This window comes from Camelus dromedarius, chromosome 10 (genome assembly GCF_036321535.1).
Source record: "Camelus dromedarius isolate mCamDro1 chromosome 10, mCamDro1.pat, whole genome shotgun sequence".
Lineage (NCBI taxonomy): Eukaryota > Metazoa > Chordata > Mammalia > Artiodactyla > Camelidae > Camelus > Camelus dromedarius.
Genome location: NC_087445.1, coordinates 41,243,153 through 41,270,200, shown reverse-complemented (window position 1 = coordinate 41,270,200; position 27,048 = coordinate 41,243,153). Strand labels below are relative to the sequence as shown.

Below are 27,048 nucleotides of genomic sequence, written 5' to 3'. Positions count from 1 at the left end.
TAGAAGAAAATATAGGAGAAAATCTTTGTGAACATGGGTTATGCAAAAACTTCTTAGATAGGACACCAAAAGTACAATCAATGAAAGAAAAAATGATAAGTTGGACTCCATCAAAATTAAAATCTTTTGTTTCACAAAAGATAGCAAATAGGAGAACGAAATGACAATCTGCAGGCTTTGGAGGATATATTGGCAAAACACGTAGACAACACAGAACTTGTATCCAGAATATACAAAAGACTCTTAAAACTCAATAGTAAGAATAAAAACACAATAAAGACATGGGCAAAAGATTTGAACAGAATCTTCACTAAAGAAGATATACAGATGGCAAATAAGCACATGAAAAGATTCTAAACTCACTATGCTTTAGGGAATTGCACACTAAAACCAAAATGATACACCACCACACATATTAGCATGACCAGGACAAAAGAAATCAGTGGTTGCTGGAGTAAGGGATGGGGGAAGGGTCGCTTACAAAGGGGCAGCACAAAAGGATTTAGGGGTTAATGGGACTATTCTGTACCTTAATTATGGGGGTGGTTACATGACTATGTTTTTGTCAGAACCCAAAGAACTATATAATATGAATTTTATGTAAACTTAAATTGTTTTTAAAAAAAACACAAAGGAAGAGATGATTTTTTTTTGCTCAGTGATGTACTAGATGTGACTTCTGGAAGCAGGGTAGCCATTCTGTCACCATGGGTGAGCCAGAGTGAAGAAAAAACTAATACATGCAGGAGGCTGGGTGGAAAAGATAAAAGAATTCAAGTATTTAAATTGAGCCAACTGGTTATCTAAACTTGAAACCAACCCACCTTGAGTCTTACTGTACAAAATAATGATAATTTTCTTTCTGTGTAAACTATTTTGAACTGGGTCTTCTGTTATTTACAGCCCAAAGTATTCCTGTACAGGAAGTCTCAATGATTTTGTTTCAAAAATTACATCATCCTCAAATAAACAAATGGGACCTAATTAAACATATAACCTTTTACACAGCAAAGGAAACCATAAATAAAACAAAAAGACAACCTACAGAATGGGAGAAAATATTTACAAAAGATGAGACTGACAAGGGCTTAATTTTAAGACTATATAAACAGCTCATACAACTTAATAAGAAAAACACAAACAACCCAATCCAAAAATGGGCAGAAGATCTAAACAAGCAATTCTCCAATGAACACATACAAATGGCCAATAGGCACATGAAAAAATGCTCAATATTGCTAATTACCAAAGAAATGCAAATCAAAACTACAATGAGGTATCATCTCACACTAGTCAGAATGGCCATCATTCAGAAGTCCACAAATGATAAATGCTAGAGAGTGTGTGGAGGAAAGTGAACCCTCCTACATTATTGGTGGGAATGTAGTTTGGTGAAGACGTTACGGAAAACAGTATGGAGATTCCTCAAAAGACTAAAAATAGACTTACCGTATGATCCAGCAATCCCACTCCTTGGCATATATCCAGAGAGAACCTTAATTTAAAAAGATATATGCACCACAATGTTCATAGCAGCACTATTTACAATAGCCAAGACATGGAAACAACCTAAATGCCCATCAACAGATGACTGGATAAAGAAGCTGTGGCATATTTACACAATGGAATACTACCCAGCCATAAAAAATAAAATAAAATAATGCCATTTGCAGCAATATGGATGGACCTGGAGAATGTCATTCTAAGTGAAGTAAGCCAGAAAGAGAAAGAAAAATACCATACAATATCACTTATTTGTGAAATCTGAAAAAAAAAAAAAAAGACAAATGAACTTACTTACAAAACAGAAACAGACTCTCAGACATAGAGAACAAACCTGTGGTTACCAGGAGGGGAGGGGGTGGGAGGGGATAAACTGGGAGTTAGAGATTTGCAGATACTAACTGATATATATAGAATAGATAAGCAACCAGTTCATGTTGTATAGTGAAGGGAACTATATTTGGTATCTTGTAATAATTTATGGTGAAAAAGATTATGAAAATGAATATATATATGTTCATGTATGATGGAAGTATTGTACTGTACACCAGAAACTGACACATTTTAAAATGACTATATGTCTCTCTCTCTCTCTCTCTCTCTCTCTCTCTCTCTCTCTATATATATATATATATATATACACACACACACACAAAAGATAGTAATTTTTTAAAAAAAGCAGCATGGATGATCAATGTTCTAAGAAATTATGGGCTTTACAATTATTTCTGCAGAACCTTGAGATTAGAACTAACCAAAGATCATCTGACCAGCCCTCAAAAGTCAAGACAGCCATGACGAGCCAGAACCCTCCAGTGTTGTCCATTTCCTGCTGGTCTAACCCCCATGCTGTTTCTTAATTATGTCTACTCTAATGTACCCACTAAGAGTTTGTCTAATAGAAGATTTGAAGACTTTCTAAAGTTGTCCATTCTATTTGGGGGCAGATTTAACTATTAAAAACAGTTTTTTACACTGAAAAAATTAAATCATCCCCATCATTAGGAAAGAAATAGAGTTCATGAGTCTTCTGAATGTTTTGAGAAACCTGAGACTATGTTCAGGACCAACATACACATCACCATTTCTATTAGGAAAAAGATACATGAGCTTTCACAGACATATCCCCTCAACTTACATAAAGAACTTTTAAACAGTGGTATTTACTTAGATTTCTATAAAAGATTATCCTGTAATTTTTGAAATGCAATCTGAGTGACATGTGTGTTAGGACTGGCATGTGCCACAAACTGGAAGGAGGTGGTCAAACCCAACCCACAGTTATCTATTTCTCTTCACAAGTACTTTATGCACTTTCTTAACTCTTTTTTTTTTTTTTTACCAGAGTCAAAGTGCATTCCTCATTAAAAAAAAAAAAAAAGAATGATGTTCTATCTGAACTTAAATTTGAATAACTTTGGAACCAAAGAGAAAATGAATTTCAAAATATTTCCTTGGTATAAACTTAACGTCAGGCTCTTTGTAGTAATCAATGCCAGCAGTGTCCTTATTGAGTTAGGTAGGATAAAGAGATGTTAAACAGGTCATTGCAAATGTGACAAGTGCTATAAACAAAAGAAAGGACAAGACATAGGAACAACTAACGAGAGTATGGAAATCACCTTGGACATCCCAAGAATGCCCCTAGGAAGCAGCATTTAGGCTGAAATCTGAGGCAGAAGTCATCAAGGCAATTGGTGGGAAGTTCATGAGTTCATGATACTTTATTTTAAAATATAAGTGGAGACAGAAAAAACAGGAAAGGCTATTTCGGTCCAAGTGACCCAGCACATCAGTGACTAGGCAGAAGCAAAGATGTTCTGAGGCAGCCATCTTGACATGGTTCTTTCCATTCAGGGAATATTTTCAAACCAGAATTTTGACAAAGGTATCTTGATTTTAAAACGAATCTCTTTATTACCAATTATGTGTGCAATACAGCTGCCTTACCCTAACCCTGTAGTTCTCAATCAGTGGAAGTTTTGCCCCTCAGGGGACAGCTGACCAAGGCTGGAGACATTCTGAAAACTGAAAGGGGGGTGCTACTGGAATCTGGTGGGTGGGGGTCAGGGATGCTGCCTGACATCCTACAATGCAGAGGACAGCCCCCACAACAAAGATTTATCCAACCCCCAAAGGTCATTAGTGTTGAGGCTGAGGAACCCATCTCCAAGTGCCTTCTTTTGTATAATTTTCTACTTAGGAATTGAAATTATTATTTTCAATTGTATTATGTTTGGTGTTGTTTCAATGATTTATGAATGGATATGCAGTACTTTAAAAGGATAGTTAGAATTTTTCAAAAATCTACTAAAACTGATTCCGCTTCTAAAAATATGTCACTTGTTTTTCAAAAAAACCATTATAAAAGTTTATGAAAAAAAATTGTCACTATATGCAGATGATATGATACTATATATATAAAACCCTAAAAATTCCACACAAAACTACTAGAACTAATAAAAGAATTCAGGAAGGTAGCAGGATACAAGATTAATGTACAAAATCAATTGCATTTCTTTACACTAACGATGAATCAATAGGAAAAGAAAGTGAAGACGCAATCCTTTTTAAAATAGCACCCAAATTAATAAAATACCTAGGAATAAATCTAACCAAGGAGGTGAAAGACTTACACATGGAGAACTATAAAACATTGATTAAGGAAATTAAAGAAGACTTTAAAAAAAATGGAAAGATATCCCATGCTGCTGGATTGGAAGAATCAATATTGTTAAAATGGCCATACTACCCAAGGCAATATACAGATTCAATGCAATCCCTATCAAATTACCAATGACATTTTTCACAGAGTTGGAACAAAAAAAAATGTTAAAATTTGTATAAAAACACAAAAGTCCCTGAATAGCCAAAACAGTCTTGAAAAAGGAGAACAAGTTGGGGGAATCACACTCCCTGACTTCAGACTATACTACAAACCTACAGTAATCAAAACAGTATGGTACCGGCACAAAAACAGACACATAGGTCAATGGGATAGGATCAATGGAACAGGATAGAAAGTCCAGAAATAAACCCACACACTTAAGGTCAATTAATCTACAACAAAGGAGGCAAGAATATACAATAGAGAAAAGACAATCTCTTCAAAAATTGGTGCTGGGAAAACTGGGCAGCTACCTGTAAAAGACTGAAATTAGAACATTCTCTAACACCATAAACAAAAATAACCTCAAAAAGGATTAAAGACCTAAATGTAAGACCAGATACTATAAAACTCCCAGAGGAAAACATAAGCAGAGCACTCTGACATAAATCACAGAATTTTTTTTTTCCAAATCACTCTTTAAAGCAATGGAAATAAAAGCAAAAATAAACAAATGAGGTCTAATTAAACTTCAACACTTTTGCACAGTTAAGGATACCATCAACAAAACAAAAAGACAACCTACAGAATGGGAGAAAATATTTGCAAATGATTCAACCAACAAGGGACTAATTTCCAAAATATACAAACAGCTCATACACCTTAATATCAAAAAAACCAAGCAACCCAATTAAAAAATGGGCAGAAGACCTAAATAGACATCTCTCCAAAGAAGACATCCATATTGTCAACAGGCACATGAAAAGATGCTCAACATCACTAATTGTTAGAGAAATGCAAATCAAAACTACAATGAGATATCACCTCACACCAGTCAGAATGGCCATCATTAAAAAGTCTACAAATGATAAATGCTGGAGAGGGTGTGGAGAAAAAGGAAACCTCCTACCCTCCTGTTGGTAGATGCAGCTACTAGGGAGGACAGTATGGAGGTTCCTTAAAAAACTAAAAATAGACTTACCATATGATCTACCAATCCCACTCCTGGGCATATATCTGGAGAAAAATATAATTCAAAAAGACACATGCACCTCAATGTTCACAGCAGCACTATTTACAATAGCCAAGACATGGAAACAAACCAAATGTCCATCGACAGATGACTGGATAAAGAATGTACATAGTACAATGGAATACTACTTAGCCATAAAAAATAAAATAATGCCATTTGCAGCAACATGGATGGACCTGGAGATTGTCATTCTAAGGGAAGTAAACCAGAAAGAGAAAGAAAAACACCATACGATATCCCTTATATGAGGAATCTTTAAAAAAAAAAAAAAAGACACATAAATTTATCTACAAAACAGAAACAGACTCAGACACAGAGAACAAACTATGGTTACCAGGGGGTAAAAGGAGTGGGAAGGGATAAATTGGGAATTCAAAATTTACACCTCTTGGAGAGTGATGGAAATGTTACCTATCTTGATTATACTGATGGTTTCATTGGTGTATACATCTATTAAAATTCATCAAATAGTACATCTGAAATATGTGTAGTTTACTTTACAGGAATCATACAACAAAGGTGCTAAAAATAATAATTTTTTTAAAAATAATGTGCAATTAATTTAAAAATACTGCATTGCTAAAAAATGCTGTCACCTGGGCCTTCAGCAAGTCATAATCTTTTTGCTGGTGGAGGGTCTTAGTGTTGATGGCTGCTGACTGATTAGGGTGGTGATTAATGAAGGCTGGGGTGACCATGGCAATTACTTAAATTAAGATAACAATGAAGTTTGCCACGTTGATTGACTCTTCCTTTCATGAATTGTTTCTCTGGAGCATGCAGTGCTGTTTGATGGCATTATACCCACAGTGGAATGTCTTTCAAAATTAGAGTCCATCCTCTCAAACCCTGCTGCTCCTTTATCAACTGTCTATGTAGTATTCTAAATCCTTTGCTGTCAGTTCAACAATCTTCATGGCATCTTCACCTGGAGTAGATTCTATCTCCAGAAACTACTTTGCTCATCCATAAGAAGCAACTTATTTATTCAAGTTTTATCATGAGATTGCAGCAATTCAGTCCCATCTTCAGGCTCCACTTCAAATTCTAGTTCTCTTGCCATTTCCACCACATCTGCAGTTACTTCCTCCACTTAAGCCTTGAACCCTTCAAAGTTGTCCATGAGAGTTGGAATCAACTTCTTCCAAATTCCTGTTAATGTTGGTATTTTGACTTCTTCCCATGAATTATGAATGCTCCCAATGCCATCTAGAATGGTGACTTTTCTCCAGAAGGTTTTCAATTGACCTTGCCCAGATCCAAGAGGAATCGCTATCTATGGCAGCTACAGCTTTGAGAAATGTATTTCTCCATTAATAATATGGCTTTAAAGTCAAAGTGACCCCTTGATGCACGGGCTGCAAAATGTATATAGTGTTGGAAGGCATGCAAACAACATTAATCTTACTGTACCTCTCTCCATGGGAGCTCTTGGGTGACCAGGTACATTTTCAATAAGCACTAACAATTTGAAAGGAATCATTGTTTTCTGATCAGATCTTAACAGTAAGCTTAAAATCTTTCCTGTGAACCATGGTGTTAACAGATGTGCTGTCATCCAGGCTTTGTTGTTCCATTTATAGAACATAAGTAGAACAGAGTTAGCATCATTCTTAAGGGCCCCAGGATTTTCAAACTTGAAAATGAGCACTGGTTTCAACTTCCAGTCACCAGCTGCATTAGCCCCTAACAAGAGAGTCAGCCTGTCCTTTGAAGCCAGGCACTGGACACCTGTTTCTAGATATGAAGTGTAAGTCTACAATGAAAATCTGCTGTTCAGTGTAGCCACCTTCACTCATTATCACAGATCTCCTGGATAACTTGCTGCAGCTTCTACATCAGGACTTGCTGCTTCACCTTGCACTTCTAGGTTATGGAGGTGCCTTCCGTCCTTAAACCTCATGAACCAACCGCTGCTAGCTTCACACTAATCTCCTGCAGCTTCCTCACCTCTCTCAGCCTTCAAAGAACTGAAGAGACTTAGGGCTTTGCTCTGGATTAGGCTTTGGTTTACAGGAGTATTGTGGCTGGTCTGACCTCTCCAGACCACTGACACTTTCTCCATATCAGCAATCAGGCTGTTTTGCTTCCTTATCATTCATGTGTTCCATATGGAGTAGCACTTTTCATTTCCTTCAAGAACATTTCCTTTGCTTTACCGATGGGGCTGTTTGGCACAAGAGGCCTAGCCTTCAGCCTGTCTCGGCTTCTGACAGCCTTCCTCACGGAGCTTCATCATTTCTAGCTTTTGATCTAAAGTGAGAGATGTGTGACTCAAACTTAGAGATCACTGTAGGGTTATGAATTGGCCGAATTTCAATGTTGCTGTGTCTCAGGAAACAGGCCCGAGGAGAGAGAGACAGAGAGAGAGAGAGAGATGGGGAAACGGCCAGTGAAGCAGTCAGAACACACACATTCGTTAAGTTCACCACCATATATAGATGCAGTTCGTGCACCCCAAAACAATGATAATAATACCAAAAATTACTAATCACAGATCACATAACAAAAAAAAATGAAAAATTTGAAATACTGTGAGAATTACCAAAATATGACCCAGAGACACAAAGTAAGCAAATGCTGTTGGAAAAATGGCACTGACAGATTTGCCCGATGCAGGGTTGTCGGAACCGTTCAATTTGTTTAAAAAGCGCAGTATCTATGAAGCACAATAAAATGAGGTCTGTTCATATATGAAAGCTATTTTTAAGATAAAAGTTTATAATTTCGTATTTCTATTTAATATAAAAAGAAGAAAAAGGAATTAACTTGTAACTTCAAATAAATGTTTCCTTACAATAAAGTATAGTCTTTCCCAAAAGATCCTTCTGAGCTCAGTGAAAACATGATATAAAGCCATTAAGATGCTGGAGTCACCACAGGTTTTTCTTTTTCCTTTTTTTTTTTTTTTTGACTTGTTTCAACCTGAGACAGAATCAACTTCCTATTATGAGAGATAAATTAGCACAGTACATGACCTCTTGACCCTCCGCTCTCTTTTCACATGGTTATAGTTTTACATTGCTAAGGTTTATAAGACGGACATGAGATGCTGAATTATAACTTCCACAGTTGTTTCCTTGTAATTTCATATATAAATATAGTCTGTGCTCATTACTGTTTCTTTTAAAAGCCTCCTGTATTTCTGACCTCAATTTTGATTCTTCTCTTCATTGGCTGGATTTTGTCAACAATTTTTTTTTTAAATCCTCCAATAATTTTTTTTTTTCATGAAAGGTTCACGAGTGCTGTAGACACAGTAACTAACCATCCTCGTTTATCTCGGACTATCGGGTATTAGCACTGAAAGTCCTGTGTCCGAGGTAACCCCTCTGTCCCAGGCAAATGGGGAGAGTCGGACGTGCAGAGCACCTGGGGTTAATGCTTCCCCGAGCACTCGGTAAACACCGCATTGCTAGTTTCTGGTACAGCAGGTGTAAAGTATTTCTACATACTTGTTTTGTCTGCTTTGAAACCCATCAGATTCTATCTTTAGTGTTGACATTCAGCAACTTTTCTTCTCTTGGTTTTTTTCTAAAGGCAGGTGTACTTTCTCAACATATAGACTAAATTTTTTCATCCCAAGTAAGTATTCGTTCTTGTTTTACATCTTTGAATGGTTTTTCCCTTTCCATCCTTTTCTCCATCTCCTAGGACTCCAGCCATGTGTATTTCCACTCTTTATCTGTGTTTCGTTCGGCGTGAATTCCTAAGTCCTGCCCTGCCTTCTCAGTTCCGTTCCTTGCAGTGTTTCCCTAGGCAGATTACAGGCGTCAGGCGAGCCATGATGTTAGTAACCATCGGTGTCCCCTTCTCCGTCACCCCCCTTGTGAAAGCTTACCCAGCACTTGCAGTGGGCCAGGCACAGGGCAGGACACTCTATATGCTTTATCTTATTTCATCTTCATAAAAACCCCATGAGATAAGTTCCACTATGACCCCCATTTTATTATTTTTTTTATTGAAAGATAGTCAATTCACAATGTTGCGTTAGTCTCTAGTGTACAGCATGGTGATTCAGTTACACACACACACATATATATGTATATATATTCTATTATGACCCGCATTTTAAAGATAAGGAGACCAAAAAGCAGAGACAGTTACCTACTCAAAGCTACACAGCCAACAGGGGACACAGCGGGCACTCACACCTTGCTTCTCTGACCAGGGTCTGAGATTCATCCCCTACAGCTCACTGCTCTCCTGTGCACTCTTTCATTACATTTGATTTGTGCCCCTTGAAGCTTCAAACAGTGAGGGAAGGTTGAAGTGACTTCATTCAGTTCCTGTTCATTGAATCACTCATTTGGCCCCTTTACTGAACACCTACTACATGTCGACTATTATGCCAGATGTTATACCAAAAAAATGTATAAAATAGGATCACTGCCCTCAAGTCAATTTGAGTCTGGTGGGGTGGGGAAAAAAAAGATAAACAGATAAAGTGCAATTTTCCTTGGCAGGTGCCGCAGGATCACAGTGGCTGGAGAGGCATGCGAACTGCCAGGAAGGAGGAGGAGATGCTCAGAGGAGTGTCAGGGAGAGGGCACATTCCAGGCAAAGGGAGGGACACATGTGCCACTGAGTTGAAAGAGAGCATATTCTTAAGCTCAAGAAATAATGAAAAATTTGAGGCAGCTGGAGCACAGGGGAGCCATGCAACTGGAGAGGTAAGTTAGGGACACATGACTGCCATTCTGTTCGTAATTATCACTTGAACCCTAGAAAAGGATGATGATGAGTTTAAAAGTTCTTGGGAGGCTCACATAGGCTCGGGTCAGACTTTCCACACTGCACTCTGTGTCTTCTGTCAGTAACTGGTTTCCTCTGGTTCATCTTCGATAGTTCTGACAGAAGAGAAGACATTCCTCTACGCTTGGTTTTCTCCCTCCATCGTGGATGAGAACTAGGGGTGGGCTGCTGTCCCCTCTCCCAGAGAAATCAATCTGACCCATGAAACTTCTCTCAGTATAACATGAGCAACACGGAGAGCAGAAGGGACAGGCGCAGAAATCTAAGGAAATCAGTCTTTTCTGAGAACACAGTGGGTTTTTAATTTGTTTGGTTTTTCATCTGAGAGCCAACTTTTCGGCAGCCCTTTTCCCAGCAAGGGGGTCACTCAAGGGTGGGTTGGCAGGAAGGTTAAGTGTGTTGACTTAGGTGAAGGCGGTGTTTCTGAGCACAGTACTGCACTCCCTGGTCCCAGGACCCACACAAACAACCTGGGTTTGGGATTTAGGGGGGAAAGAAAAAAAAAAAAAACCTGAAAGTTTTTAGGATTGATGTACATGTCCCTATAGGAAACAACAACTCCCTGCTTTTAAGAAAAATCATTTCGAGAGTATTATATATTTTTTCCAAAATAGAAAATCCATTTTAGAAAACAACAATCTGGTAACTTAATAGGTGTGGGGTTTTTTTTAATTGAATTATCTGGAAAATGATTAAGCCATAGCCAACTTACAGTCAGTTTTCTGGTCTCAGTGAAAAGGCCAATTTGGATAGAGATCAATGAAGCAGTCAGAAGGGGCCATAAGTGAGGGAAGAGGAGAGCAGCTGGAAAAAAAACCAGAGGAAAGCGGTTACCAGGGACCACGTATCCATTAGTCACCACAGGCAAAGTGCCCGGGGCACACAGTGCTTTCAGCGGCCCGCAAAAATGATTTAATTTTTATCTCTTTCAAAATCAAAAGAAAAAAATGAATATATTATAATGAATCCAGCCTGGATTATATTCATCTTTATACGAATGCACTTGTAAAATGTAGTTGTTAATTTTATTTATTTATTTTTTATGGTGGAGAGAGCTCACAAAAGCAAAAAGGCTGAGAGGGGCCATGAGAGTCAACGTGGAGCTGGTGGTTACTAATACGTTGGCTCTCAGGCCTGAGAAAACAGAACCCTGTCTTCCGTTCCATTACCAATGATCATGCTCACATTTTGCTGGCTGGGTGGGTCCCGTCCACGGAGCCACGGGCTGGCGGCACACCTATCAGTTTCCCCAGCTCTTCCTGGAGCCCCTCCCACTTGCTCAGCAGTAAGGCTAGACCCCTTTGGGCTGCCGTTTTATTAATTTCCATCACCAAGGAGCCAGCCAGGAGATGCCCCACCACCAATGATACCTTAAGCGGCACAGACTTTCGCTTTTCTAGCTGGGTGCTGTTCCCAAAATCTCAACCCTTCCTGGTGCCCAACTGTCGTGTCTTTTATCCTAGTCCGGTGTGAAAGCCGCACTGCGTCCACCCAGGATGGGGAGACTCCCGAGTCCACAGATCTTCTAGATTGTTTGTGCTGGAAAATAGTAGCCACGAAGGCCACTGAACTCTACTTTAGAGACGTTAAAGTTTGAGGACGTGAGAGTTACCCTCATGCTCATAATCCATCAGGTTACAGGGAAAGCAACCACAGGCCAAATTCTGCCACCCCTACCGATGTTTGTTACACACATCTTCATTAGTGGTCATCGGGGGTGGTCACCACCATCTCCCGTTAGCTCAATGAGATTCTAGCTCTGTTCCCTCTCAGGTGGTCCAACACACACTGCAGGAAATGTTCACAGGCGGCCAACACTTCAGAAGCAAGAGTCCACGCCTGCTAGCTGGCACGATTCAGAAACCCTCCTACACCAACAGCTGGGCAAAGGACCATTTATTAGGGATCAAGCCAGATTTCAGGTTTCCTTAAAGTCTTACACCCTCAGTTCATACAAGAGCAAGGAGTCTCTTTAAGGTATTTTTAGCCAGTCCTCATATTTTTGAATACCTTTAACATCAACCAGTGAGACCTCATTTCTAAGCAATTAAGTTTATTAACAAACTAACTTTCTAGTTTCTCCAGTAAAATCCCCTTTCTCACATTCACTATGCTGATTAGCAAAGTATTGTCTGGATGAAGCCACAGCTGGACTACAAACTTTTCTGATTTAATCCTAGCTAATCACTCTTTGACTCTGCATTCTGGATTACTAACCTAAAAACAGATACAAAATATCACAACGTTTATGCTGAGTGTTTTTAAAGAAATTCTAGCCACCATAACGCGGTGGCATCTTCATGGGTCCCAACGCTATGATCCGCACAAGCAGATTATCCTGCAGATTTCCACAACTTAGGACACCCTGGGTCTCCTACAAATGCCACATCAGGAGCCAGAGGCCAGCACACGACTAAGAAAGACTCAGAAGCACAGTGACTCCTTCCTCACTCTCTATTGGCAATGGCATAAGAATCCAGGAATTTAGAACCAATTGAGAGGGAAGGAGATGTGGAAGAAAAACCCTGGAAAAAGGCATCCCTTTAATGGAATAGCTGCTAGATTCTGAATAATCCAAAAAAAACAAGAGCTTGGGCAATTAACAGAATGAAAAAATTTATTAACAGAATTAACAAAATTAAATGTTTCTTTCAGCTAGAAATGGGAGTCATGATCTTCTACATAAAGCTGACTTATTTCAAAGTAAAGTTATGTTTTTGCAAACCTGAATTCTGTGGACTGATGTGACGATAGAGTTACACCTGTTACAGAGCAATTGTGTATTTATGCACGTCAAGCCCACGCAAGTGCAAGCTCCCTAAAAGTCAGAGTCATGCAGGAGGCACGGGTTCATCGATCATGCCTGACACGAGCCCCGCCAGCCACTTGGGGGAAATGCAACCTTCAGATGTGAAGCTGGGACTGCAGCTTCAGAAGAAATCTGGGTGAGCCGGTGTTTACAAAGATATCCTGTTCTGATAGTCAGAATATAGAAACATCTCATGTCAAATACAAAATGGAAAAAGGAACAGGTAGCTGTGCTAGGATCTGAAATTTATGTTGCTCATACTTTCTGGCTTATTCATCTTGGGTTATCTTTTAGTACGTTTGGCAAGATGTTTTTAAAAATTCCAGCCATGCTAAGGGAAGTCAAAGCAATTTTGTTTCTGTCTGATTGAGTGATTTAGAAGGAAATGGTGCTCCCCAGGTACCAGTTTGTTGACGGCAGCAGGAATGAAGAGATTCCTCACGTGGGGAGGGAAACTCAGGAGCACAGATGGGTCCTTCTCGTCTGCCAAATCTTTCCAAATGGAGAATATTTATTTTGCTCTATCTTAAAATTACATAAGTAACCTGTATTCACTGTAGAAACATTAGGAAGTTTAAAAAATAAAATGTTTTAAAAAATGAAATCACTTGGGATTTCCCCACCCAGTGACAAATATTGTCAACATTTTAATGTACATCTTTACAGATGTTCCTATATATTCATGTATGTATGAATATTTCAAAACTAGAATCATGCTGTATATACTTTTTGTAAACTGTTTTTTATATTGTGGACCACTTTTCATGTTGATAAATGTTTGTCTCCTGTAGTGGTTCTCAAACTTGAGCATGCACTTGAAGAGCTCAGTACAACACAAGTTTCTTTGGTCTTCACCTAACCAGTCACGGGGTCCAGACTTCAGTAGCTGGGAGGCTGGAGGTAAGAATTTGCATTTCTAACGAGTTGATGTTGATACTACTGATCTGGGGAGCTCATTTTGAAAACTGTGGTCTAAACCATCACATTTATGACTGCTGAATATTTCATCATATGGATGAATGAATCATCATTTAAAAAGTAGATAGTATTAAACCTATAATAGTATTGTTAGGAATCCTATGGATGTGTTTTAAACTGTTTCCCAAAATACACAAAGATATTCACTGAAGCATTATCTATTATAGGAAAAGACTGGAAACAACCTAAATATCCTTTAACTGGAGAGTCTCTTTAACTAAATTATAATTCATCCATGCTACATAGCCCTTAAAAACAATGATGTTTTACACTGATACCTAAATATATACAAGTTTATCAATAAGTGAAAAGAACAAGGTGGAGAACACTTTGCAAAGTGTAATTCCTTCTGTGTAAACAAATAAAAGCATATATGTTTACATGGAAGTACATGCAAAAGGAAATTTCTCAAAAGGAACCCCCCAAATTGTTCATTGTCATTATCTTTTCCAGGTGAGGAGACAGAGGAATACCAAATATGGACATGGGAGAGCAAAAGCCCAAATCACTGATACTCACAGGGGTGGGGGAAGACTTCTCGGTTCAGGGGGGCATAGTTGATCCAAATCTTAACAGATGAACCAAATTTCAAAGTCTTCTACAGTGCCTGAGAACATGGTTCCATTTTTTAATGATCTATTAAAAACTTCTAATGTTTACAGATATGTTCATAGCAGGTTTATTCATAATGGCACCAGAATGGAAACAAGCCAAATGTCCATCAGAGGGAGCATGGATAAAAGAATTCAATGGAATTCTATACAGTAACTTAAAAAAAAAAAAAAAGAATAAACCACTGCTGCCTGCATCATGTCATGTTCAGCCTGTATCCCCAGGGCATCCAAGTTCCTCAGGGAGTCACTGCCATCTCTCTTTTCCACGCTGAAGACTGAACCGGCTTCAAATGAGTGGGTTATGAGGAAAGGATGGGGGATTCTCAAAGTGAGAATCCTCCATCCCAAAGCAGGCAGGCAAAGGCATGTTACTGAGGCCGAGGCTGTGTGCTGCTGAGAAGGTTGACAGGTGGGAGTTGGTACTATGGAATTTTCTCTCTGTTACGTTCCTTCTGGTGGGGAGAAAGGTCTGTGCTATATAACAATCATCAAGGTAGGAGGACTGCCATGCATTCTGGAAATCACCAAGATCATCGTCCAGGATGCAGAGTAAAAAACCCCCAACTCTAAAATATGAGTGCAGAAGCTCTTCCCATAGTGTCTGCATGGAGTTCTGAAATTGGGGAAGAGCTTATAAGGGTGCACTTTGTGTGTATGCATGTTCATTTGTGACTAGTGAGAGACAAGTTTGTGTTCACAAATTCCCTAGATATTTACAGTGACCACTACTTACCCAACACCAACCAGTGGCCTGAAAAGAAGCCCTAGGAGGATGGAGTAGCTCTTTCCTTTCTGTCCAGAATTCTTTCCTTTCAAATATCCACACCCTGAACACAGGAGTGGACACACAGCCCAGGGAGGGTCACTCATGGTACCCTAGCCACAGTGACTGGTCCAGGAATGGGCACATGACCCCAGCCCAACCAATCAGGAGCCATCTCCAGGATGTTTCTGGAGAAGCTCAAGTAGAGTCTCTCTTTTCTCACATGGCAGGAGCTGTGTGATGTGACCTGGTAATGGCCAGCAGCCATGTTCCCAGTCAAGCAAGGAAACCTGAAGGCACAAAGTTCCAGGGAAGTCTTGTGAGCTGCAGAGCCCTGACTGTGTATGAGTCACAAGCCACTTCTGGGCTCATTCACACATGAGGCCAGCTCCACCCTTCCTGAGGTCCGGTTTCGGAAGCTAGAATTTTACCTTTCACTGTTTGATTAATTGAACTTTGTGTTTCTATCCACTGGAATGAAAGACAGGTGCTGCCCTCAGAGGAATTATGATTCATATGGAAAGAATTACAGATGAAAACACAAGTTAAAATGTATCTAACCATTATGCTGTACTTACTTCCCATATACCTAAAGAGTGAATAATTCTATTGTCACATGTAGAAAGAATGTGCTGGAGTGAACATTTGAATGGTTTAAGATAATGCCCATTCTTCAGTTCCCCTCAGGACTCAGAATTTTCTGGCCCTTGTTTGGAACAATTTCACATTCTGCAGGATAGTGGAGCGGAGAGGAAAGCATGCAGACTTAAAAAGCCAGATGTGGGAAAAAATCTGGGCTTGCCACTTCCCAGCTACCTGATTATGTCACTGTGGATGTCTTCATCTGGAAATACTACCAACGTGCCTAAAGCAATGAAATTTACTTCCCAATCTGCCAAGTCCAGAGGTGGCATAACTTTGGGGCTAGTTAATTCAGTGGCCTAATCGTGTCATCACAGACCCTGGTTCTTCAGCCTCTCCGTTTGCCATGTCAGGTCACAAGATGACTGGAGTTATTCCAGGTATCATACCCAGGAAGCATCAAATCCAGAGATTCTGCCTTTTCCAATGTCCCCTCAGAAATTCTAAATCTTTTTCAGGACAGCCGACCCCCAGCATTAGTGAGAACTGAGTCACATGTCTCAGATACCATCAATCCTCATTATTCATGGATTTTGCATTTGCAAATTCACATACTCGGTACAATGTATTCCGGACCCCAAAATCATTACTTGTGGCACTTTTACACTCACTCACCGACACGCACAGAGAGGTGAAAAATCTCAGTCATCCAATATGTACATTCTTAGCTGAGGTAGAACAAGGTGGGGCTCTGCTGTCTTGTTTCAGCTCTTATACTATAAACAAGTATCCCTTTCACGGTCTATTCAGTGTCATGCTTTTTGCTTTTTGCATTTTTGTGCTTTTTGTTGGCAATTTCACTGTTAAAATGCCACCACCACCAACTCGGCCCCACCACTCCACGAGTTCCCCCAGCAGTGCTCAAGTGCTGTCTAGTGAGGTGCCAGAAGGCTGGGGTATGCCTCACAGAGAAAATGCATGTTAGAGAAGCTTGGTTCAGGCACAAGTTACAGCGCTGTTGGCCCTGAGTCCAATGTTAATGAATCAACATCCAGGAAAGGAAGGGAAAATTCGTTGACCTGTGTGTGAGGCCACTCCAGAAAATGCTAAAGCAACACCTGTAGCACATGATGAAGCTATGGAAAGGATGGAAAAGTGGCTAAATTTTTGGATTGAGATGATGACAGATTTAAAAAAAAAAAAGAGTGGATACCATTATTGTGAGGGTGAAAGCAAAAGAAACTTGTGGTCATATTAGCCAGGATTAAGAAACGCTAAACCCTGTATAAAATAAATAAACTACAAGGGCACATTGTACAACATGGGAAATAAAATCAGTATTTTATAATAATTATAAATGGAGAACCACCTTTAAAAATTGTGATTCACTAAATTGTACACCTGGAACTTATACAATAGTGCACATCAATTAAACCTTAATTAAAAAAAAAAAACAGACTAAAAAGTCACTAGTTATATGGCCTTAAAAAAAGAAAGAAAGAAATGCTATGCCTTTTCCGGCTACTGCTGGCAGCCTCACACAGCTCAAAAGAGGAAAACACAGGGGAAATATAAACTTGCAACAGAGTCTGGTTCTACAGGTCAGGAGGCTTTGAAATAATTTTTTTAAATTTGTAAGTGTTTTTACAGGAAAAGGTTATGCAGAAGAGCAGATTTGAAATGATGAGACTGGCTTGTTTTACAAGCTAGTTGGCAGACAACCTATGTAACACAATGGCATCTCATTTAATGAAAATGTTGCGACCAGAGGTTCCTGGGAACATAACCCCATATATCTCCTGGGAGCAGCAGTCCAGCACTCGCTGATTTAGCGTTTGCAGTGACTTTATAGAACATAACTACCACGGGGAAACAAGAACCAATGGTACCTGGTTCACCCTCATAGATTCTGAATCATAAGGTGGGGCCCAGATACCTGCATTTTTATCAACCTTTTCATTCGCCTCTGAAGCACTTTAGTATTTGAGTCATTAATACAACTAGTTCCCTCATACTTCAGAAACCCTATCATGTTTTCAGTAGGTATCTTCCGGGTTATTGGGGTCTGATTGTTGACGACTTGATCTGCATTCACACAAGGATTGCTTTTACCTCTCATGACTGGCTAGGAAGGAAGTAGCTTGGGTTACTTTAAAAACAAAGAAACAAAAACCACTGGTTGATTACTAACAGAAATCGTATCTACCTACTGAGACAGCCAACATCCATCCATCCATCAGATTTAAGCGTCATGGGCAATGACCACGAATACGTGGTTAACCAGAGTAAATCAAATACCTAGCCAGTGATGTTTCACATAATACACACTCTTCCCATGCACTGTGATGGGAACTGAATTCTTCCTATAAAGCGGTGGCTCTCAATGGCGATTCTGCCTCCCAGGGGACATCTGGCACTATCTGGAGATGTCTTTGGCTGTCACAACTGGGGAGGGAGACTGCTGCTGGCAGCTAGTGCGTAGTGGCTAGGGACACTACGAAGCACCCTACAATGCACAGAACAGACTCTGCCCCCACAACAAAGAATCATCAGGCCCAGAATGTCAATAGCGCCCAGGTTGAGGCAAATCTGCTTACGTAGATACAATAATCACAATCACAGCCAATTTCTCATCCTCGGACGCTGAACCTCTGCCAGATTCTACAGCTAAAATGACACAGCACCAAATCATGTCGCTCCCCGCAGCCTGCCTACCAGGCAGCAGTCATGTGGAAAGATTCCTGGGGAAGGCTTTTCTCTCTCCTGTCCCACTGGTTTGTTGTGGCTCATCCTAAGTCGAGAATGCATGTAATTTTTTTGCCCCAAGTTTTTAAGACACGTTTCTTCCCTATTCTCATTACCCATCCCTATTTCCTTCTTTGCATCTCGTACAAAGTGCAGTCCAGCTTCATAGGAAACAGGTGTACCCTGACCCCCTTTGTGGACGGTTTGTAAAGGGCTTGGGGAAAAAAATACATCCAGGGGCCCACAAATATGCATTCCTCCTCCCTTCTCCTCCCCTAGGGAACAAGAGGAACTCGACCTGCCAGAGACCCAGACTCTGGGAATGCACACCTGGGATCCGACCTGCTCGCCAGTCCCTCAGTCACGTGATCAGGCAGGGAAAAAACACCAGGTTCCTAAAGATCAAATTTCCTCAACAGAATATTTGTAGGCAGAAAAGAAAATGACAGAATGCTTGAATTCAGGTACAGCATTTAGTTTTCAGTGACATTTCATTTCACAGAGAAAACAAAGACAAGCGAAATTAAGCTGAATATTAGATGTTGTGAGTAAATCCATATATTATTTGCCCTTCTACTATTATAGTTTCTATTTGAGAGGAAAAAATGTATCTAAAAGGAAGGGGTTTTTTTTTTTCCTTAAGAGAGATTAATCAAGATTAAGTGAATTAACATTTACCACATATTTAATGAGAACTTACTGTATATCATGCTCTGTGCCAGGCCTGGAAATACAAAAATGAAAGTGCACAGTCCCTGCTGCCAAGGAGCTATATCAGCTATTAATTTAATGTTTTAACATGCATTTTTATATTAAAACATGCAGTCACAGGCTGAGAGAAAATATATGCAAAAGACATACCTGATAAAGGACTGTCATCCCAAGTGTACAAAGGCCTCTTAAAAGTCAACAAGAAAATCAACAACCTGATTTTTAAAACGGGCAAAAGATCTGAACAGACACCTCATCAAAGAAGACATGCAGATGGCAAATGAGCATATGAAAAGGTGTTCCACATCACACATCATTATGGAATTGCAAAGTTAAAACAATGAAAAACTACTACATACCTATTAGAATGACCAAACTCCAGAACAGTGACATCGTCAACCGCTGGTGAGGATGTAGAGCAACAGGAACTCTCCTTCACTGCAGGTGGGAATGCAAAATGGTACAGCCACTTCAGTAAACAGTTTGGAGCTATCTTGCAAAACTAAACATACCCTTACAATCCAGCAATCATGCTCCTTGGTATTTACCCAAAGGAATTAAAAACTAACATCCACACAAAAACATGAACACAGATTGTTTATAGTAGTTTTATTCATAACTTCTGAAACTTGGAAGCAACCAAGGTGTCCTTCAGTAGGTGAAGGGATAAATCAACTGCAGTATATGCAGACAATGCAATATTATTCAGTGCTAAAAAGAATTACCAACCCAACTAAGCTTATCAGGCTACAAAAGGACACAGAGGAAACTTAAATGCATATCACTAAGTAAAAGGGACCAATCTGAAAAGGTTGCATACTGTATGATTGCAACCATAAGACATTTTGGAAGAAGCAAAAACTATGGAGATAGTGAAAAGATCAGTGGTCGCCCGGGGTGGGAGGAGAGGAATGAATAGGCAGAACACAGAGGATTTGTAGAGCAGTGGAACCATTCCGCTATGATACTCTAATGGTGGATACATGTCATTACACACTTCTCAAAACCCAAAGACTACACACCAAGAGGGAACCATAATGCAAACTACAGATCTGGGGTGATAATGATGTATCAATGCAGGTTCATCTATTATAACAAATGAACCACTCTGGTTTGGGATGTTGATAGTGGGGAAGGCTGTGTGGGGTTGGGCAGGAGGTATGGGGAAACTCTGTCCTCAGTTTCGCTGTGGACCTAAAACTGCCCTTAAAGTCTACTTTTTAAAAATATATACACCCAAATGCACATGCAAGTATATGAGTAATTTCAATAGTTAATTTTTGATGGTGGTGATAAACTCTACATAAGATACGTGGAAGCCAGAGATCAGAGCGGTCATTTTCCTAAGCCAGAAGGGAAAAAGTGATGGTCAGGAAGGGCCATATAATAGAGAAGATGATGCCTGAGTTGAGTGTCAACAGGTGAGGGTTTCTGCTCTGAAAGCCTGGAAAATGTATTCTAGCAGCATATAGTATGAATGAGGACCGCTTCTGATGCAAGTGCTTTAAAAAAAAAAAAAAAAAAAAAAAAAAAGCTCAATCTCTCTTAAACAATAAAAGTCAGAATTTACTGGATCCTCTGAGTGAACAGCCCGGGGCTCAGCTTGCTCCAGGATTCAAAGGGCAGCCCCACAATCTATATCTCTTTCTCCACCTGCTTCCTCGACATTTGATAACCTTCCTGATTCCTGTAAGATGGATGCAGAAACCCAAGCACCCTCTTACTCTCAGTCCGTGTTAAGAGGGGAGAAAACACACAGGCTGAAAGTGAGAGAAGAGCTGGTTTCTCCAGACCATTGTTTATCAGATGCATGCTGAGTAGACGGTACCAGGGGACAAAAACCCCAGAGAAGTCCTATTCAAGGAGACATGAAACAGCGTCACGTGTTTAGAAAACCACATGTGGTCCAAATGGATGGAGTACCATGTGCAAAAAAGGCTGGAGAGGGAGGCAGGGGCCAGATCCAGGAGGGTCTCATGTGCCATGTGAAGAAATCAGTATTTTATCTTTTAGGCAACTGGGCATCATGGAAAGGGGGTAAGGAAAAGTGTGAAATGACTAAATTTTCATTTCTGATAAATCACTCTGACAGTGGACATGCTGTGTGACTTAGCTAAGTAACCTGACCTCCCTGAGCTGCTTTATTCTTATATTTACAGAATGTGGACAATGGGTGTGCACACCATAAAATGGTGGTGAGGGGTAAATGAGCTTATATTTGTAAACTGCTTAGGTCAGTGCTTGGCACGTTGGGTTAAGTATTTGCTGCTACTGTCTGCTGGCAGTGCTCCAGGTGAGAGAGGATGAGGGACTGAACAGCCTGATGACAAGAGAGGAGCATTTGGGTAGAAGCACCATTAAGAACAGAAACCCTAGGGATTGCCTGGGGGCAGAGAGGCCACACCAGGATGGACACCTGAGTAACGGGGTAGATCACAGAAGGGTTTTCCAAAGGAGAGCCTGCAGTTTGGTGGGTGTAATTCAGGACACACACTGACACATCATAACTGGAACCAGCTTCACTGGGCTCATTTTGAGTTCTACCCATCCACGAGCCCTGCCCACAAAGACCCCTCCAGAGGTGGGAGGGCCTGGATACACACAGTTTGACTTAAGCTTCTCAGGTACCGGAAGTGGATGCCACCCTCACGCCCTGCTTGGTTATAATTCTCTCCTCAGTAAGAATTAGGGATTTGACTCCGGTTACCTGTGGGCCCCTGTTTTCTCATACCTGCCTCCACACTAATTCCTGAATTGTTAATGCCCAGAAAGCATAAAATCCACTCACAAAGCACTGGTGGGGATTTTCCTGAAGATTCGCAGGGAAAGACAAGGAAAGTGTGACCAACTCCTCTTGGTGTGAGCACCCCAGGAATTGCCTCAGTACCGGGCAGAGCAGGATGGCGGGTCACTGGAGACCCAGGAGAAGGTGAAGACCACTCCCTTCACAAGCTCCCCTTACCCTCAAATTCTTCTCCATAGGCTGCAGGCCCCCCACTGTCCAGCCCCAACTGTCCTTTCTGGCCTTCCTGGCTGGTACCTCCGGCCCTCACATTCCTTTGCCAAATCCAACAGTTTGTATAGTTTCCTCAGCAACACAAAAGCCAGCAAACGGGGCTGAGCCAAACACAAATTACCTGTGGTTCCTCACATCTCCAGGGCCACCCTTCTTTGGAGGTGCAAAGGCATATTTACTGCATTAGCTGGAGAAACAGTGGTCAACCGCAAGCGAGTATTCTCAAACAGAGACCGTCCCTGGAAATTTGGAGGTTGGCACTTCTCATTAATTTGATGCCCAGACATCTCCCTGTCAAATCTCTCAGGCTTTCAAGTGTTAAGACCAATGGCAAGTGAAACTATTCCCCTTTGTGGCTTCGAGACTCTTCTTTCCCTCCTTTCCTCCTACCTTTAAGTCAACGATAGCTCAGGGTTCCCTGCCCGCCTCTCCTTCAGTCACCCTCATCAAACTCACGCCCTTTCTCTCCTCTCCCTCCACACACTTTCTGAGGGCTGATTTCAGCAAGACTCAAAGATTAATTCTTTTGGTGTCCACCCTTTTTTCTTTCTCAATGCATTGGCTTGTTTTTAAAAAAAAATTGAATACTACACTCAGGGCAGGACAGGGTCTGGGGAAGGAGATGGGAGAATTGAGATGGTAGAAAGGAGGTGAAAGGACTGGAGGGGAACATTTTGGTAAAAGATACGCCATTTGTTACAGAGTCACGTACTTCTCTGCCCTCTTTGCAAACTGGGCCAACAGTGGCATCTGCTCCCAAGGTTGCCCTGAAGGGAAAGGAGGTGGTAAAGTACAAAGCGCTTAGAACGTGCAAAGAGGAAACGCTCGCCAAATACTAGCCGTGGTCGTTATTACCTCAATGCGCTTTTAAGTAGTTGCTTTGAAGGGGTGTTCTTCTTTGGAAAGAAGTAGGGAAAACGCGCCCCGAGGGAAAACTTGTCTCCTTTGAACCAAGTTAAATGAAGGCATTATAACTGGGTCAGGAAGTTTACTAGTAAGTCTGAAGACTAAGAAGATACATGAGATACACCCAACGTATACCCAGTAACGTTACAACTAATGATCAGCTCTGCAGAAGTAAATCCTTCTAAAAAGAAAAAAAGTTGTGTTTTTCTGTTGTTTTTTTAAAGAAAGCATCGGCTTCTGTTCCTTAGCTAATATTAGAGGTAGTGAGCCCTCATATGAAAGGGCACAAAAATCTGGATTTAAACCGGATCCTCCTCCCACACCAAGACTGTTCACCCAAGTGACTCCCACGCTGCCCATGTGAATATTTTCACGTCCTCCTGCTGAAGGGGAACATCTGTTCTGCGCTGGCATGCAGCTGAGAGAAACGGACCACCCTCGCCTAGTTAGTAATTATCATTTACCTGGCATCAGAAAATGAGTTCCAGTAACAGATTCTAAGGAGCTAGAGGCAAAACAGCTGCTGATCAGAGCACCCTGGGGCCCTGAAGCCAGGGTGACAGTACCTTGCAGGATTGGTTCTCCTCCCCCTAGGGTATACAACTGCAGTATCTCACAGGGTTTCCCAGAGTATAAGGCCTCAAGACATGCTGCAAAGCACCAAAACTTAAATCTCAAAACATGTCTGTGGGTAAAAGAGGAGTGCCCCAAGAGAGCGGGGCTCCTCCCCCGCTATCCACCAAGCAAAGGCTGGGGGTGAGGAGTCTTCGTAAGACTCCCTAAGGCAAACCATATGTGGAAAATGCTCCAAATAAATATCTGGCACGCAACAATTTTATAGAGCTGGAAGGAATAGTTCTCAAAATATCAAGATGTGGTATTTCAAGGAAATTCTAAATGCTCCTTTTTGTTCAATATCATTCTCTTACATAACTGAGATCACATTATATGAAGTGTTCCTGTTTGTTTACCTCCTTTAACCTACAGTGATTTTCCATGACATCAGACATACTGTAATATTCCATAATACATCACCCTATGAATACTTTTAAAGTACATAATTATTCCTCTATCGCTGGAGATTTATTCTTTTTGCATTTCACCATAAATAAGGATATAACAAACACTGGGTTTAAATGCAGATCCAGACCTCTCACTAGTCCCCTAGGATATTTTCCAAGAAGTGAATTATTGATTAAAGAATTTGTTCTTATAGTCTCTCCATGGCAAGTTTTAACAATCACCCCTGTGATATGAGCATGTGTTCCTCAATATAGTCTCATTAAAAAAAAAAACACACAAAATTCTCCAAAACAAACAAAAAAAAATCACCCTAATTTGGGGTTATAAAAATTGTTTTCATTTGGATTTTTAATTGAATTTCAGATTTTTATATTAGCCATTTGTAGTCCCCTTATTTTATCTTCTGCGAATTTTACATCCTTTGCTCCTTCTACTCTTGGCGTTTTAATGCTTTTAAACAATGTATTAGTATAAGGGGATTGAAAAGTAATGGGGAGTGACCATGGAAGAGTACACAATTTCTTTGGGGGTGATGAAAATGCTCTCAACCTGATTGTGATGTTATACTAAAAACCACTGAATTGGAAACTTAAAATGGGTGAACTGTATGGTACCTGAATTATAGGCCAGTAAAGCTGTTTTTTTTTTTTAAAGCATAAATAATTTCCATATTAAGATATTCAGCCTCCTTCTTTCAAAATCTGTTGGTGAATTTTCCAATTCTAATTGTCTTTTGCTTTCTCATATCCAGGAATACTTTCAGCTAAATCTGTTATCTGTTCTCTACTGAATCCTCCCACTGCTTTTATTCAGAAAACTCCATCACATGCAAAGATAGCCATCGACATGCTCTTCCAGTTTATTGTCATTCTCAAACCGTCTGGGTTTTGGTGCACATTACAAAGCTATAATTTAATGTTCTCCAAACAGGTAATTATTAAGTATACCCTTCCCCTCCTCACTACATTCTGATGGTTCCTTTGCAATATTTTACATATACTAACTTCTATTTCTGGGCTATCACTATTAGCAAACTGAGAGTTCAAAAACAAACTTGTAGTATTCTTTAATATTTTTTACCTTTAAAATATGGCTTCATTCTATTTTTTTTTTAATTCTTTAAAAAAAGAAAGGGAAGAGGGTATAGTTCAGTAGTAAGGTTGCATGCTTAGTATGCACAAGGTCCTGGGTTCAATCCCCTGTACCTCCATTACAAAAAAAAAAAATTAAAATATGGTTTCATATCTAGTATTACACAACTCCATTAATCTCCTCTTTCAAAGCATTCCTAGCTATTCTTGAACTTTTTTTTTCTTTTGGATGAAATTTAGAACAATTCTGTCAACCCTTTAAAAATATGATTGGGCTTATATTTGACTGATGAACTGATCTAGGAAGGATCGTGTTTAAAATATTTACCAGCTAGGAGCACAATTTTTTTTAATCTATAGTAGTCTTTTATTCAGATAGATCCCACACATATCTTAAATTGTCTACATTTTACACAGCTTATTGCCATGATGAAAGATAACCTATTCCCCTATATCTTAAAACATCTCTTTTGCTTGAATATGGTTAAACTATTAATTTTGAGATATCTGGCAGTACTTGCCAAATTTTTATCAATTTGGAGACAAGATTCCTGGGCTTTCTACTTGGACAATCGTTATCATCTGCACTAATGAAAACAGTCTTTCCTTTCTCAAGTTATAATTCACTTCTAGTTGGGATTTTATTACACTGAAAAATATTAAATCAATATTCTGATGACAAGCCCTGAAAACTTGAAGCACATATTAAAATTAAATCTTGGACAAGCAGGTTTCTAAAGGATATGTAAAGCTCTCAAGTTTTTGAGAAAACCTGAGGTCAGTCCATGTTGCCCCTTTCTAGAGTCTGTTTCATCTAAAATGGGGCGAAAGAACACCCAGCAGGGTTTAACAGGTCAGGTGAGAAGACATCCGGAGCAGACATTCAATATTCCAGGGGAGGGGGCTGCCCTTTTCCCTCAGGTGTGCCCTCCACCTTCAAACCACAGCAAGTCACAGACCTTGTCAGAATGTGTGGCCCCGGTTCCTCAGTGGACACCAGCTGAAGTCAGTAATGCCCAGAAAGCAATACTATTAAATTGCACTCGTTTTTAATCCTCTGTCCAGGTCCTTCTGCATAATCTGGGTTACAGTTTCTCCCACTGACACATCCTCTGTCTCTCAGGCATTTCTGCCTAGAGAATTAATCTTCTGTTTTTAATCACTCCTCACACAGAACTCTTTGTTGGTTACAAACTATCACATCCAACTACTAAATCTAATATTGAGGTGCTGGCAGCTAAAAAGTAAGAGTAACTTGTGGACACAAGGCATTCGTTTCTAAATAGCTCATTTGAATGGTGATATGACTAGTTCAAATGTTTTCAGTTGTGTCCACATTCGAGAGGAAAACTTACGGTAACCACACGTGCCATGAAAGTACTGCATTTTTTTTTTATGTTTACCAAAATGAAAAATGAGTATTTTTCTAAGCCAACTAAAAAAGTTTAGTCCAGTTGACTCTACAGATGAAATGAAGTAAAACATGGCTTCTTCTTCCTCAAATGACGACAGAACAAAGTCCATTTATTTCATTAAAGTGACTTGTACTTGATGAATGATACAAATACGCGTCTAGAGACAAGGAACGTTTTGCATTTCCAAGGCTGAATGGCTGTTTACCATGGTCTGGGAAGAGCCTAGGTCACTGCCTATAAAGGAAGAACTATTTTTGTTAACTCTTGTCCTTTGTAA

The 27,048-nt window shown here is 40.1% G+C and overlaps 1 protein-coding gene and 1 long non-coding RNA gene across 11 annotated transcripts in view; one reads left to right on the top strand and one right to left on the bottom strand.

Annotated features, from left to right (window-relative positions):
- GCNT1 (glucosaminyl (N-acetyl) transferase 1) overlaps positions 1–27,048 on the bottom strand; it is a 148,085-nt gene that overhangs the window by 83,346 nt on the left and 37,691 nt on the right. For all 10 annotated transcript variants that reach the window (XR_010382696.1, XR_010382695.1, XR_010382693.1 and 7 more), the window contains exon 3: positions 19,680–19,758. The gene's annotated coding sequence lies outside the window, so the exon portion shown is untranslated. The remainder of the gene's footprint in view (positions 1–19,679; positions 19,759–27,048) is intronic.
- LOC135322344 (uncharacterized) lies at positions 12,910–14,399 on the top strand. Its single transcript, XR_010382873.1, has 3 exons — positions 12,910–13,063; positions 13,719–13,827; positions 14,359–14,399. It is a non-coding gene; the product is annotated as an uncharacterized LOC135322344 (long non-coding RNA).